A 16,184-nucleotide genomic window follows, 5' to 3' on the forward strand; every position below is an offset into this window, starting at 1 on the left:
TTAGAACAACCGCCATTGGAGCCAGGCATTTCATGAATATTCTTGGGGCTGATTTCAGGCCGAACTGCAGTACCTTGAATTGGTAATGTTCTCCGGCAACCATGAACCAAAGGTACTGCCTGTGGGAAGGATGGCTGGGGGATGTGAAAGTACGCATCCTGTAGGTCTGTGGTTATATGATCTCCTGGGTCTAAAAGCAGAAAGATGTCCTGAAGAGAAACCATTGTGAAAGATTGCTTTTTGAGATAGGTGTTTAGGGATCGGAGGTCTCGAATAGGACGCCATTGGAGAGTGTTTTTCTCGACTAGGAAAAATCATGAGTAAACCCCTTCCCCTCTGGAAGTTCGGCACCGGTTCTATTGCTCCCTTTCGGAGCATTGTCCGAATCTCCCGACGCATCTGAAGTAAGTGCCTGACCTCTTGATGTATCGGTGGTGTACAAGGGGGCGTTTGTGGAAGTTCTAGAGTGTTTCCGAATTGAATTATGTTGAGGACCCACTGGTCCGTAGTTATTTGCTGCCAATTTTGGAGATAATAAGCAATCTTTCAACCCAAGGGAACATGTGACGTAAGAGGGATAGGTGTAGCCGGATCCTGAAGGCGGTCATTGTCGTTGGTTGTGGTCTTTCCCCTGACTACCTCCCCTACCCTCTAGGTGTAGATTTTGTTTAGCCTCCTGACTGACGGTGCGTATACTACTTACAGTAAGGCTGTGATGATGTAGAGTAAGATGAATATCTTCCCTGCTGGTATCCTCCTCTGAAAGAGGATAGGCCTCGAACCTTTAGAGGATTGAAAGGAACTTTCCTATATTGTAGTGTTCCTAATGATTTCGCTGTATCAGTATCTTTTTTGATACCTTGCAGTACCTAGTCTATGTGATTTCCGAATAAATCCGCTCCATTGAAAGGAAGGTCCGAGATCTTATTTTGGACTTCCAGCCTGAACGCTGTTGCTCTCAGCCATCCTTGTCTGCACAGGACCGCCGCTCCTCCCAACGATCTGAAGGCTGTGGTTGCGATGTCTATGTCCATAGCACAATCTAGGACTTCAGCCGAAGTCCTTTGTCCCTCTTGCAGAATCTTGATCTGTCAGCCTCTGGAATGCAGGAGGCGAGAGGTCACACCACATCTGCCTATTGTACCTGCCTAGAATGGCCAGGGCATTCAAAGCTTTAACTAACAGGGCAGACAGAGGAAAACCTATTCCCCGCATTGTCCAATCTCCTACGCTCTCTGTCCGGAGGTATCGTAATAGGAGCGGACGGATTCCTGGTCTTCTGCTGAGCCGCCTGGGTTATGACGGAGTCCAGCTTGGGGTGGCCTAGAAGACAAGCTGGAGCATCTGAAGGTGCCTTATATTTTTTGTCCAGTCTGGCAAGTACTTGAGTCACCATTGCGGGTGTCTCCAGGAGTTTTAGGCCCCCTTTCCATAGATGATCGACAATCAGTAGGGACCGAAATGTACTACGATAATGTTCCTTGAAGTCGTAAAAGAAACATTCTGCTTTGTCTGTGGACATGGTGAGTGTGAATCTGTTTGTGGCTCTCTCCATTAAATTATGAAAACCACTGATGTACTCTCCTCATCATCCGTGGTCACTGGCTCTAGATCTTGCTGGTGGAGATCTAGGCAAGGGCTCTGGTAAAATTTATCGCCTACGCACTGGCGTACCTGGTATAGAGCATGGTTGAGGCGTAGTCACCTGCAATTCTTTAGAGGTATGAGGAACAGGATGTCTCTTATAATCCTCCAGCATGAACTGCAAATCCTTTAGCAATGAAGATGGAACACTCACCATCTTCTCATGGCGGTATTATTGCTGGGGACGACATTGAAACCCCTCATATTCGTACTCTGAGTCACCCTCTTGGTACTTTATTTGCAACTGAGACGGGCTACTAGCATAGCCAAAAGGACCGCCATCCTCCTCCACTTCTTCCGACTCCTCCAACAGGTAAGATGTTACCAAAGGGGTCACCTTACTTGGTGATGGGTTCTTCCTGGCAAGAACCCATTTTCTGTTTTTTTTTCCTCTCATCGACAAATTCTGCATCGCAACCACCGACGTTATCGTTGTCAACGCTACCATCGACTATGCCGTTACTGTCGTCATTGCAATTGTTACCTGTAGTGATTGTAGTCGAGGCAGTCGTCACCACAGATCTCGGCATCGACACTGCCGCCGACGGTGATAAAGTCTTAGATGTACGTTTTACCTCCGATTACATAGACGCCGCCATCTTCGTCGACGCTCCCGTCGACAGTGTAGATTTCTCCAATGTCCCCTCAGAAGGTGTGGAGGCCGGCTTCTTGACTGAATGTTTGACTTCAGTGGGTGATTGTGGACTGTGAGCTTTTCCTCGTTATGTTAAGTTATATTAAATTTATACAGCGCTCAGCTACTGAAAGTGTCCCGGCGCTAACTCCAGAAAGAATACAAAATTATCCATACTCCGATGTCAATCTAAAACCGCAGCGTTTTTAGTTTTTTTTTTAAAAAAGCAATGGGTCATGGATACTCCTTAGAGCCATCGGTAGTAGGTTCCAAGCCAGGACAGCTTTGCGAACAAATGAGTTGCCACAAAGCCTGTGGCGGATGAACCGAGGATTTTTCTTTTTTTATCTGAGAAGAAAAGTTCAAGTCTTCATCGAACCAAACCCCTAGGTTTTTGGCCAGGCCCTTGCTCACAGTAGGGCATGGAAAGTCAAGGCCAGAGCCTAGCCCTGAAGTCCTCAGTTCTTGGTATGTTTTAACCCTGAAGCATGACCCATGCTCTCCTTTTCTTTGCTTGGGGGAGGTTTAGAGGGACTGCAGCCAGAAGATCCTAGACAGGACTTCCTTCCTGGCTTTAAGCTTTTGAAGACAAAATAATAGCCTTCCTTCACGAGCCCTCAAACTTTTATTTAAAAAGGTACGACATACCTTACAATCCTTTGCTTGATGATCTGGATACAGGCATTAGATGCAATCCTTTAAGGGTCGTCTGCATAGTGCCTTTTCTTTGAACAGGTGGCAAAGGCTCTAAATAAACCTTTTTTTCTCATTGTAACAGTTGGAGAAATAATAGGTAGTAATTAAATCTGAAGAAGAAAACTCAAATCCAATCTAGATTGAGTAGAAATTGAAGAGTTTGAACAGAGCTCAAGGGAGACGCCCTAGCAAAACGTGCGTTAGAAAATCTGAGGGGCAAAAGGTTCTCTCAAAAATGTGTTCTAGAGGGTGAGGAGTTTCTTATTGGTTCAGGGACAAGTTCGGTCTATTTTACATAACGACGGTTATGGGTTGCAAAAGGGAAATGGGCCTAGGCCTCTTTTCAGTTTGCTATACTACTGGGCATTGTTTTTTTATGTAACGGAGACTACCGTCTCGACGACGGAGAATGATTCAGGCATGTGAAACTATGAAAGCTCCAATAGTGGAGTAAATAGAGCACTTTGGGTTTGCATTGGGCCCTGAACACTTCTGGGGGGAATCTCTGGACTCTGTGCATGGTATAAACTCCAAGTGGTATACCATATACAGAGCCAGCTTCCTACAACATCCAACTATTTAAACAGGGCCACACTCTGCTCTGGATCCTTTCGAAATATACACTATCGAAAAGCGAAAATGCTGCTGTTCAGTTTTATATTGTTATGGAAACCCTAGGTCGTTTGAACAGGTCGTATTCTTCCTCCTTAGACCTCTCTTTAGCTTCCAGCTCACTATGCAACAGTGAAAACATTCAGACATATAATTCCTGCCATTTTTGTTCTGTGGTGTGCACCCAATGGCTTTGTCACATGTAGGACAGCTTTTTTCAACTCCTGTCTTTCTTTGAAATCCCCTATTTTGACCGTACATTTCTACCTCTCATCACAATCTGTTCCACAGCATCAGTTCTCATGTTCTAAGCCATGTCCCCTTGTTGTTCTCATGCTTACTTAACGGGTTGGGTACAAGATGCTCCGTCCCTTTGGGCAGACACTTTGTGTACCCTTTTGTAGCGGACCAGTTTTCCTCCGTGCCCAACAGTGTCCTTAACTTAACAGTACATCCGCAGACCTGTAGTTTACTCCTTTCCATTCCCAGCCTCCACCCCAATTGACAACATAACCGGGGCAGACAAAGTCACCCTTACATCCTTACCTGGCATTAAAGTCAGTGCCCGCTCCGTAGTCTGCTGCCTTGCTTCTGCTGCTTTAACAGTAGAAATCACCTGCCCGTCAACCTGGGTCAGTGGATTTGTGCCTTAAGCCTGTAAAACACTAAGTGGACACTGATTAACAAACCCACCCACCACCACCCATGGACCCTCCTGCCCCTTTTTTGCCACCTCCCCTGCTACGCCTTATCACCGCACTGCCCAAAACGTAGTCCTCCTCCCAGCTATCCTCCTCATAGTCAAAGTCCATACAACCCACCAATTCATCTGCCCCTGCCCACTGAGAGAGTAGTGGTGGTGGTACCACCAGCAGATATTGCACCATCACTGGCCTACCCGCCCCAAGTCACCTCCACTGGCCATTGTACATGCAGACCTTGCAGCACCCTTTCCAGCTATTCTTGCATCTTCAGATGTAACCTAACCACTGCTCTTCACCTCCTACTTTCCCTCTTCAGATATCCCAATCCTCTTGGGAAGACACTACCTCACATCTCTCATAACATCGCTGTGAGAAGTTGGCCCGATATGCAGTGTTCACTATTCTAGCGACCACTATGCATCGGTCCAAACGACCCTTATGGTGATTGGTTGTAAGTCAACCTTAGACCAGCTATCCTAGTAGCGTGGATACGAGCAGTCTTCGGGCTAAACTCTAGAGGGCGTGTTAAGCCAGCTGTTATACCATCACATACCCCTTGAACACCAAGTGAAAGGACACCACACAAGTGTTATGAAAATAAACAGTGTATTTATTAGAATCACAAAAGCCCTGGACTCTTTATGAGGACAGGGTACTAAGCACACAACGAAACTCTTAAGAAAATACTTCAAGTGCACAATCAATACAAGTGCCCGAGGGCACGGAAAGTTTAGTGGTCTCGGGCGGACCCGATAAGGCAAGTCGGAAGCGAGGGACTCTGGACCCTTAAGTAAGGAGGCTATGCGGGCACCGAAATGCCGAAGTTACCTAGCCACAAGGGCTGCGGCTGCACAAGTCTTACAGGCGTCGGGGGTCTTCGCTGACGAGCAGGAGCCGGAAGGAAGGAGTTGCTGGCCGGCGACCAGTGGAGAATAGTTCGTAGAGATCCAAGCCTGGATCAGAGATAGATGACACCTGAAAGCAGAGGGGACCAAGTTCGTACTACTAGCCAGTAGTCAGAGGAGGGCACCGGATGATCGTCACCTCGACTAGGTGAGTGGGCGACGCTAGGCTCTGCAGTCTCACGGACCAGGAGGCGTTGTCGGCGACCAGGATGGAGGTGCGAGCTGTCCCACGAAGGTTGATGCTGTCGGCGTCGCTGGGCCCAGGATTGGGGCAACAAGCCTTGGCAGATTTCAGGGCCACGTGGTGGGCCTAAAATGGCGTCTTGAGTGGACCAGGAGGGTCCGGGGTGCTCCTCTCGTAGAAGGGAGCAAAGGCTAGTCTGGAGCAACCAGACCAGCAACGTTGGTTGGCGTTCGTCGTCAAAGAGTCACAAGCCAGCGGCTAGTGATCGGACAACGTGCTGAACAGCAAAGCAGAAGGGCCCCACGCAGATCGTGGAGATGCTGGGAGACTGCGCTTCGGTGCTGGAGCTGCTCAGGGTCGGGGCTTCTCGGACCCCAGAGCACTCACCAGAAGATTCCTTCGGTGGTCGGGATGGTTAAGAAAGCGTGCAGGTTTTGATGATGGCCGGTCCCTCGAGGTCTCGTCGCACCCACAGATCTCAGCTGAGCTGACGATGTGGGTAGAGGTCAGAGGTGCCAGGGAAGCCGGTTCTCGTCGAGCTGGGTCGTCGGATTCCTCAGGAAGGACGTGCAGCAAACCGCAGAGTTCTTAGATGGTGCCTGCGGATGCAGGGTGACTACTCCTTAGCCACAAGGGAGAAATCTTGAGAAGAGTCTTGAATGTCCTTTCGTAGAAAGTAGTTCTTGATTCAAAGACGATCTAATTTGGAAGGGTCCCCGCTCCGGCCTTTATCCTAAAGAAAGGGGTGGGTACATGACTAGGCCCTGCCCTAGGGGTGGGACCAGGAAGGGGGGTAGTTACACTCCTCTCCCATGCCGGACTTTCCCCAGGTCAGGGGCTGCGCGCCCCTGGAACTGGTTCTAGCCGGCAGATGCGTAGTGAGCACCGGGGTGCCACTCCGCTGTCACCTTCTTGTAAAGCCCTGCCTATCCAGGATACACAAAACCCTGTCTGGGATGGTGCGAACACCGCCCGGACAGGAAACCCTTTGTCCAAGCTCTCCTCGCTGGAAGGACTCCCAGCAGCAGGAGGTCAGACTCGTGTCTGTGGTGGCAGCGTCCATTTTGTGGAGCTGAGGCTTCAGTTAACTTTCACCGGGGTTCACAGTTACGTACATGTCGTGTCCCTCTAGAAGGGCGGAATGCTAACCTCGTCGCCAGTATTGGTGAGGGGGCAGCATCCCGATTCGTATGACACCTTACTCGACATGTCTTGATAACGCTATACCGAAGTTACTGATATAGTACGCGTTATCATGGAACAGCCATTGGGTCTTGGTTCCGCAAGCTGCAACCGGGCTCGGCTCGTGCCAGAGCCCAATTCACACGACTCCACGCACTCTGCCTTCAGGATTGTCAAGGCCGCACTCTGCCTTCAGGATTGTCAAGGCCTGCCATAGGAGTAACTGATAGGAACTCGGGTGTCCATTTTAGGGTTAGATATAGGGATATTATACCTACAGCAACGAGCGAGTACGCCACGCTGCCCCAGCTGTCGCGCAGCCAGTTGTGTCAGATGGCCATCCAGGGGTGGCATAATACATGCTTCAGCCCCTGGTAGGCCCTGGGTACACCGATGCCCTGAGTTACAGGGTCTGACAAGGTGGCCCAGTACCAATTGGGAATGTACCTAAGGTACATGGAATCCATTTTAGAGAGAGCAGTAGGCCTGGGGTCCTGATTGGCAGGGCCCCAGGTCAACTAAGTCGGAAAACCAGCAAAACACCAGGCAAAAAGTCGGGGTAACCATAGTTAGGTATCTACCTTCCTACAATCGCTACACCCGGTGCCTAAAACAGGGATCACCCGTTCCACTCCTCTGGCTAGCTTTTGAATCACTATAAATGAAAGGAGGGACAAGGAAGAGATATATTAGGTCCAGCATCAGACCTCAGAAATGACAACCTAGCACAAAAGGACGTTGCAGTTCATCATGGGGTGGGAGGGATGATAAGGATGTCAGAAGTAACTGGCTGGTAGACCCAAGGGATCCTGGGGAAGATGAGGGGGTTGGAGAGTGATCGGATCTGAATGCTATCACACACCCAGAAGGATCTGAATGCTATCACACACCCAGAAGGATGTCATGCTTCATCATTGGTCTGCTCCACGTCGGGCCGATGTTGCAATGCTGGACAGGTCCCTCAGTGGGGGATCTTTAGCTTGGATCTTTTGATTTTAGCCATATTGATGAATGCAAGTGAGGGGGTGTAAGTGTAGGTGACTACAAGTCTAAAATATGTGATCAATACTTGGTAGACATAGGTTTAGCCTCTCCTGAGGAGTTAGTGGAAGAAGGAAAACCATCAAAACAAGATTAGGGGGTCCCCAAAGTCTTATGGTGGGGGTGAGCAAAGGAAAGTTTTTGCTATTCCCTCTACTGGGAGCATGTGGAACATTCTAAGAACAAAAAAAAAAAACAGACATCTGAGGTACCACAAAAACCTGTCCTGGAGGGTGGGCCAAGAGGCAGTCCGCAACCCAAGGGTGGGTACTAGGGTAAGAAACGGGATTTCAAAAAGACTATGTTTCAATTGTAAGGCAAATGGACACCTAATTGGGGGCTTTCCTGGTCCCAAAAAGGCTTCTACTAGTACACCCCCAGTTACAACTGAAGTGGTGAGTTTACAGATGGGATTCTACCGTAATCTAAAAAGTGTGGGGTTGAAGCAACTGCTCTGGCTGTCTGGCTCCATGACCTGGACAGCCACACATCAATGGGGTTAGAGTAGAAGCACAGAGATATAGGTGCAAGTGTAACCATGGCGACTAAAAAAAACTGGTATCTCTAGAGCAGTATTGCGCTGGACAAACTTAACTAGTCACCAATGGTGAGAACTATACTAAAGTTCATCTCATGGCTACCGTGCCCTTAACGTGGGGAGGGGTTACTGGACCAAATTAAAAGGTGGTTGGGTATTTTGCCATCCCATTACAGTGTCATCTAGGGAATGATCTGGAGCCCTCAGCACGGGCCGAGGTAGAGATAACAATTCCACACAACCATGCTGGGAATACCAGATTGGGCTGGTGTAAAAACAAGGAACACAAAGCAAAGCCAAAGGCAGAAAAGAAAAGGGGTATTGGGGCCTTGAATAATACCCCAACACTGCAAGAGAAAAGGTAAGAAGTCTGGGAAACAAACTTCAGAGCAGCCACAAGTTTAGGTCTCCTCTCCTCTGGGAGAACACTTGTCAGACCTAGAGTAAACTGAGCCCTGGGTATCTGGGCACTCCTCTGTGGAAGAGCTGTGCAACAGACAAAGATCCCGAGACCGCAAGCTGCCTCACATGAAAATGGATATTTTATAGTTCATAGAGTGCAAACCAGACCCGTGAGGGTATTCCAGAGCTTTACAGGATTACGGGTGGTAGACAAAGCGTACAGTAGGGAGGGACCGCTTGGGTAAAATAGGTGGATACATTATAAAAGAAAAAGGAAAACAAAAGAGAAAAAACACGCATTCTAAGGCCACGGGTACTTCTGGGATAAAAATTAAAACAAGTAGATACATTATAAAAGAAGGAACGCAGTCTCAACTCTTGGGTGGGATGCCCAGGAGTGCAGGAATTGGTATCATCCGTAGGAGCAGTGGATAATGCAGAGCTGAAGGGTGGAACAGGTTACTGAGGTAATAGAAATGTTATCGTTAGATGATGTATTTGCCCATTAAGAAGGATTTGGTCTCCTTTTTAAAGTGCGCCAAGGACGGAAGTCTTCCGATAGCAGGTGGGAGAGAGTTCCAAATTCTTTGAGCGGGCTCAGAGAAGCCCGGATTGTAGGTTTTTTCTTCCGGAGGCGTGCTGGTTGCAACAGGTCTTTGGCAGATCGGGAGTTTCTGGCTTCTACGGATATCACAAGTTTTCGGGTGAGAAATGCAGGGGAATTGGAGTAAAGAGATTTGTGAGTAATGCAGGCCAGTTTAAGTTGGATTCTGGCCTCTAGGAGAAGCCAGTTCAGAACTTTGAGAGAGATGTGGTTGAATTTCTTTGAGCCAGTTAGGAGTCTAGCGGCGGCGTTGAGGCAGTCTTTCAAAGGGGACAGAGTTCTTGGGTAGCCCTGTGAGAGTAGAGCATCCATATTCAAGTCTGGAAAGGACTAGTGCCTGGATTGCAGTTTTAAAGTAGAAACATCGAGGAAGGGTTTTAGGTTTCTGAGGTAATCTGGCAGTTTTGGCTAAAGAGTTCATATGGCCACACATGTTCAGGGTGCCGTCCAGGGTTATTCCAAGTGATTTCACAGAGTCAACAATGGTAGAAGGGCAGTTTAGTGCTGTGTTGGTCTGGATTCATTACTGGATATCCGAATTGGTTGTGGGTGGGGAGATTAGAATAAATTCAGTTTTATTTGCGTTTAAGCTGGTTGGCGGTGAGCCAATGGACTGTCTGCTTCAGGGCCTCATTCTGGGAGAAGATGTCCCCAGGGGAAGAGATTTTGATGTAGATCTGTGTATCGTCGGGGTACATAAGGTAGGAGATATTGGCAGCACCTCAGTGAGTGGTTCAAGGTAAAGGTTGATGAGGATAGGATAGAGGGTTGATCCTTGGGGGACTCTAACCGGAGAGGGAGCGAATAGATTACCGTTGATGAGGACTCGGAGCGATTTTGGAGGAAGGATCTAAACCATTCAAGACTGCCATCCAAACCCATCCTGAGTTTGAGGCGTTCAAGGAGAAATTCGTGGTTAACCGTATCAAAGGCAGAAGATAGGTCTAGGAGGATTAGCAAACCGGTTTTGGCTTGGGGGGGGGGGGGGGGGGAGTCATCCACAATGTGGGAAGGATGGTTTCCATGCTGTGTCCAGGTCTGAACCCGGATTTAGAAGTAATCTAGAAGGTGGGAGTGGTGGATGTGCAGGCTCAGCTGCTGTTGCACACATTTTCCGAGAACTTTGGCTAGGAGTGGGATGCTGTATTTGGGTCTACAGTGGTCAGCGGAAGCAGGATCCAACGTAGGTTTTTTTTTAGCATGGGGACAACTTGGCCAGCCTTGAGAGAATCAGGAATGGAGCCCTGTAGGAGGGAGGAGTTGATTTTTGAGGTGCAGGAAGGGATGATAGCCTGAGAGGATGCGGCTACTACTCAAAAAGCCAGGTCTTGAGGAGTTTTCAAAAGGTTAGGATGTCCTGGGTCTCTCAGGTGGGGTATGATGTGGCTGCGGCGAGGGATGTCTAGGATCAGGTGTGCGGAGGAGTTTTGAATGCGTTGGGAGTCCTTTCAGGAGTTTGGCCGAGGCTCCTGCGTAGAGGGCGTTTCCGTAGTCCAACCTGCTGCTGACGAGGGCCTGTGTGACCATTCTAGTTTCAGTGGGGATCAACCTGTAGATCTTGTGGAGCATGCAGAGGGTGTTGAAGCAAGAGGATGAGACGGCGTGGACCTGTTTTGTCATGGAGAAACTAGAGTATGAATCATAGGTTGAGTGCATGGTCGGTGGGTGTTGGAGCTGTTCCCAGTGCGGTCGGCCACCAGGAGTCGTCCCAGGCCTAGGGGGTGGAGAGGAGGATTTCTGTCTTGTCCGAGTTTAGCTTCAGTCTGCTGTTCTTCATTCACTTGGCAACGGCTTTCATTCCTTCGTAGAGGTTGATTTTTGCAGTGAGGGGGTCCTTGGTGAGGGAGAGGATCAGCACGGTGTCGTCTGCATTGGAGATGATGTTGAGGTAGTGCAGTCTGGTGATGTGGGCAAGCGGCGCCATGTAGATGTTGAACAATGTTGGGCTGAGGGATGAGCCCTGGGGTACGCCACAGATCTCGGTGGCTCTCGGTTCTGCCTGAAAGGAAAGAGGTAGTCCAGTCCAGAGCCTTGTCTTGGATTCCAGCGTCACGGAGGCGTGCGTAGGGTGCGGTGGCAGACTGTTGAAGGCGGCTGACAGGTCCAGGAGGATGAGGGCCGCGGTTTCTCCGTAATCCAGCAGGGCTCTGATGTCATTGGCGGCTGCGATGAGGGCAGTTTCGGTGCAGTGGTTGCTGCGGAACCCGGACTGGGACGGGTCCAGGGTGCTGTTCTCCTCGAGGTAGCGGGTCAGTTGTCTGTTGACCGTCTTAATTGATGGCCTTTGCTGGGAGCAGGGCGATGGGGCGGAAGTTCTTGGGGTCAGCCTTTGATTTTTGAGTAAGTCATTGATCTCGGCGTGCTTCCACCTCTCCAGGAAGGTTGCTGTATCGAAGGAGATGTTGATGGCCTTCCGGAGAAGGGTTTGCGATGGTGGTGCTGGCTTTGTGGAAGATGTGGTGTGGGCATGGGTCCGACAGAGATCCGGAGGGGATGGTGTTCATGATTTTGATGGTGTCATTGTAGTTTATGTTGGTCCAGGAGCGCAGGGGGTCGGTGCGGATGATGGACGTGCGGGCAGAGGTCTCGGTGGTTGTCGTGGCGGTTAGACCGTGAAGCGGTCGTGGATGTCTGCGATCTTGCGATGGAAGGTGGCAAGGGAGTTGCACAGGTTTATTTTAATTTTTTGAGTTTTCTATTACGCTGGACAAACCCGATGGCATTGGGACGCCCCACAACAAGATGTGTAGGTCAATATAGCGAATACAATACACAGAAAGTTAAGCGAACAACAAGTCCAACACGTATAAGTCATACAATGAATCGAAAGCGCATAGAGTGAGCGTACAGCAGGACCACAAATAGAATACGCATACCAGTAAGCGATTCAACTGGCCCTGAGGCAGTGAGGATAAAGTCATATCCGTAGCGAGGCCGAACCCAGGAAAAGGGGAGGGAGAGGTCAGTTGCAGGAACGTGCGATCTGGAGGCAACAAAAGTTCGGATTAGTTGTAGGAACGTGCGATCTGGAGGCAACAAAAGTTCGGATTAGAGGGTTATGTAATTGGATTCGGGAAGGCACGTTTGAGGTAGAGGTCTTAGTTGGGATTTAAACTTTAGAAAGGAGGAAACAGTTCTGATGTCGACCAGGATGGCGCTTCAGATTTTCGGAGCATTCCCAGCAAAGGAGCGGTTTGCAGTTTTCTGTTTCCGAATTCTTAGGTGGATGAGCAGGAGGAAGTTTAAGCTTCTGAGTGTTCTTGCTTGACCGGCTTTCTTGAGTTTCGAGGCAAGGTATTCTGGTTTCCCTGTGTGCAAGGCTTTGTAAGTCAGGCAGGCTGTTCTAAAGCTGGCACGCATTTCCACTGGGAGCAATTTTAGATATCTGAGTGCAGGAGAAATGTGGTCAGATTTTTTCACTCCCAAAACCAATCTGGCCGATGCATTGAAGGTGGTTTTTAGAGGAGCTAGGTGGGAGAGGGGGGTACCAGAGAGGGGTGCGTTCCCGTAGTCCAGTCTGGATAACTCAAGAGATTGGGTGGCTTGTTTGAGATCCGCAGGTGGAATGTAGGGTTGGACTTAGTTGAGTAGTTTCAGATTGAAGGAGCTCTTGGCAGTTTTTAATGTGGTTCGCCATGGATAATTTGTGGTCTAGGATGATTCCTCTTGATTCACTATGCTGTGCATATTCTGCAATCTGGTGGTTGGGTCCGGAATCGTAGTCTTTTTTTCCCCATAGCCCAGGTGGGCGTCGACATCCCATCATTTGGTGTACCTTCGGTGACGTTGGCGTGCTTCCGGCGGTAGCTCCCACCCTTGGGCGCCATCTTCGGATTCTTTTTTGTTTTCTGTGCTTGTAGTGAATCAATGGCTGTTTGTTAATCCTTTTTTCAACGCAATTCTTTTCACGTATCTTGTAAGCTTCAACTTGCTTTCCTTTCCATGTGTTTCCACCTTCTCCAGCCTCATCTTTCTGGCGGAGGCGGGTGGGTTCGCTAGTAAATCCAGAAAGATCTTCAAGCTGCAAAACTACACCAACAGGTAAGAAACTATTCGTTTTGCAGCGTGAATCTTTCTGGATTCACTATGCTGTGCATAGATTTTGTAGCGCTTTTGTTACTTTTGTGGCAGCTGGGTGGAAGATGAGCGTTGGTTGTTGAATATATGTTGAAGCACTCTTTGTCCTACTTGTGCTTCCTTGTTCATCTGTACATCCACGCAATAGTGCTTAGTGAATGTGTGTACTGAAGACCATGTTGCCGCCAGGCATAAGTCCTGAATTGGTGTGTTGGCCAGAAAGGCAATTGTTGCTCCTTTCTTCCTGGTCGAGTGGGCCTCTGCCCCTCCTATTAGCTCCTGCCCGCTTGCTTGTGGCAGAATTGTATCGTTTGTGCGATCCATCGAGCTATAGTGTTCTTAGTCACTGGTCTACCCATGTAACTGTTTGCGAAGGATACAAAGAACTGTTTTGTCTTCCTGTGTTCCTTCGTCCTGTCAATGTAGTGCATCACTGCCCTTCTTGCGTCTAGAGTGTGGAGCACACTCAGCGCTTTTCGTGGGGTTCTGGAAGAAGCTAGGAATCTGAATACGCCGATTCATGTGGAACCTTGACACCACCTTTGGCATGAAGTGCGGGTCTGTTCTCATCACGACCCTGTCACTGTGTATCTGGATGAAGGGTTCCTGCAGTGTTCGTGCCTGTAGTTCGCTCACCCTACATAGCAAGGTGATTGCTACCAGAAAGGCCGCTTTCATTGTCAGCATTTGCAGTGATGCCTTGTGGATGGGTTCCAAAGGTGCTTTCATGAGCTCGGTCAGTACCACATTCAGGTTCCAAGCCGGCATCCTTTTTGGTGGCGCTATTCTCTTAGCCCCTACCAGGAATCTTTTTACTACTTGAGATGTAAATAAGCGAGGATGAGCTTAGCTTGGCTCTTATTAGGTGCGTGAGGTATCTTAGCACCGTTGATTCCTTGGTTAGCTTTCTCTGGAGTTTTTTCTTGCAGCACCATTGAGTGAATCTTTTCCATTTTTCCCCATAGCACTTGCGTGTGCTGGGCCTCCTTGCCTCTCGCAGCACCCATAGGGTGCTCTCTGGTAGTTTCAGATGTGCAAACTCCAAGTCCTCAGGAGCCAAGCTGATAGGCTGAGGCCCTTCGGCTCTGGGTGTAGAACTTCTCCCTTTTCCATGGAGAGTAGGTCTTTTCTTTTTGGGAACTTGTGGGGTGAAACATGTCCCAGGTCTGCCTGGCCCATTGTGGTGCCACCAGGATGAGTGTCATGTTGATCGTCATGCATTTTTTGAGAACCCTGGGAATCAATGGTATCGGGGGGAAAAGCTTAGGCAAATATTTTTGACCAGCTTATCCATAGGGCATTCCCTTGGGAAAGTGCCTCTGGTTGTCTGGATGCAAAGTACTGGAATTTTGCATTCTGGCCTGTTGCAAACAGGTCTATTGTCGGAGTGCCCCACCTCCCGAATAGTCTCTCTGTTTCCTGTATGTGGAGTTGCCACTCATCGGATGCTGAAGTTTACCTGCTGAGCTAATCTGCTTCTACATTGTCCTTCCCTGGCAGGTGTATGGCTAGCAGGTCTATTTTGAGTGGTATTGCCCATCTCCAGATCTCCTGTGCCAAGCTTCACAGAGGGAATGATTGTGTTACCCCTGCTAGTTGATGTAAAACATTGTTCTGGTGTTGTCCGTCTGTATCAGCGCCTTCTGGTTGTACAGTTGTTTCTGAAAGGCCTTGAGGGCAAGCACTATTTTCAGCTCCAGGAAATTGATGTGTTTGACCGCATCCCCTAGGCTCCATAGACCCCTCACTCTGAGCTTGTTCATGTGTGCGACCCATCCCTTCTGGGATGAGTCTGTGGTGATGGTCACTGTTGGGTCCGGTGGCGTTAGAGGCTTTCCTATTGTTATCCTTTCTTTGGTCCACCACTTTATTTCTTCCTGCACTTTGTGCATTACAACCACTAGATCCTCCCAACTTCCTGTAGCTTGTGACTATTGCTGTTGCAGCCACTCTTGGAGTTGTCTCATCTGCAGGCGTACATTGGGGACCAGGTGTATGCATGACTGCCATCATTGCCAAGATCCTGCTCACTGTCCTCGCTGTCAGAGCTCACCCCTTCTGGTAGTGACGTTTCTCCCTCAGTAGGCTGAGTGTCTCTTCTCGCTGGTTAACACCCTGCATTGGACGGTGTTGATTTGAGCTCCCAGGAAGATCTTCACTTGCTCCGGTTCCATCGAGCATTTTCCCAAGTGTATGGAGAATCCCAGGCTTGCTAGCGTTCGTGACCTGTTCTGCATGATTTTTGCATGTCTTGTAAGAGCTTGCCTTTACGAGCCAGTCGTTGAGGTAGGGGTATACGTGTATCCCCTCTCTTCGCAGATGTGCGGCCACTGCTGCGAGGCATTTGGTGAATACCCTTGGTGCGGACTTTAGACCGAATGCCAGGGTTCTGAATTGGTAGTGATCCTAATTTACTGTGAATCTTAGCATGTGCTTGTGCTTCCTGTTCATGGGGATGTGCAGGTACGCATCTTTGAGGTCTATGGTGGACAAGAAGTCCCCAACCTTTACCTATGGGATGACCTCTTGTAGGGACGTCATCTTGAATTTGAGTCTTTACATATTTGTTTAGAAACCGTAGATCCAGGATGGGTCTTCGGCTTTCGTCCACTTTTGGCACCAGGAAGTAATTTGAGTACACTCCCCTTTTCCGTTCTTTGAATGGGACCGGTTCGAAGGCCTCTTTGAGGAAGAGTTCTTGAGCTTCCTCTTTGAGCAAATGCAGCTCCCTTCCCGAGTGCTCTCTTTTCTTTGGCTATCTGTTTGGTGGTCTCTTTTCCAATTCTATGCCATATCCGAACTGTATGATGTTGAGTATACACTTGTCTGTGGTTATTTTCCTCCACTCGGAGGAACAATCTCAGCCTGCCTCCTACTGGTGTTACATGTTCTTTTGTGTCTTGTCCGTGTAGCCCTCTCCTCTTTGCTTTTCCGTGCTCTTCCCTCGGAGGGTTTGAGTGG

At 49.0% G+C, this 16,184-nt stretch overlaps 1 long non-coding RNA gene across 1 annotated transcript in view; it reads right to left on the reverse strand.

Moving 5' to 3' along the window:
• The window catches only part of LOC147712802 (uncharacterized), a 50,591-nt gene that overhangs the window by 9,110 nt on the left and 25,297 nt on the right, over positions 1-16,184 (reverse strand). The window contains exon 3 of the long non-coding RNA XR_015295770.1: positions 4,133-4,251. This is a non-coding gene — a long non-coding RNA (uncharacterized LOC147712802). The remainder of the gene's footprint in view (positions 1-4,132; positions 4,252-16,184) is intronic.

This window comes from Lissotriton vulgaris, chromosome 5 (assembly GCF_964263255.1).
Source record: "Lissotriton vulgaris chromosome 5, aLisVul1.2, whole genome shotgun sequence".
Classification (NCBI taxonomy): Eukaryota; Metazoa; Chordata; class Amphibia; order Caudata; family Salamandridae; genus Lissotriton; species Lissotriton vulgaris.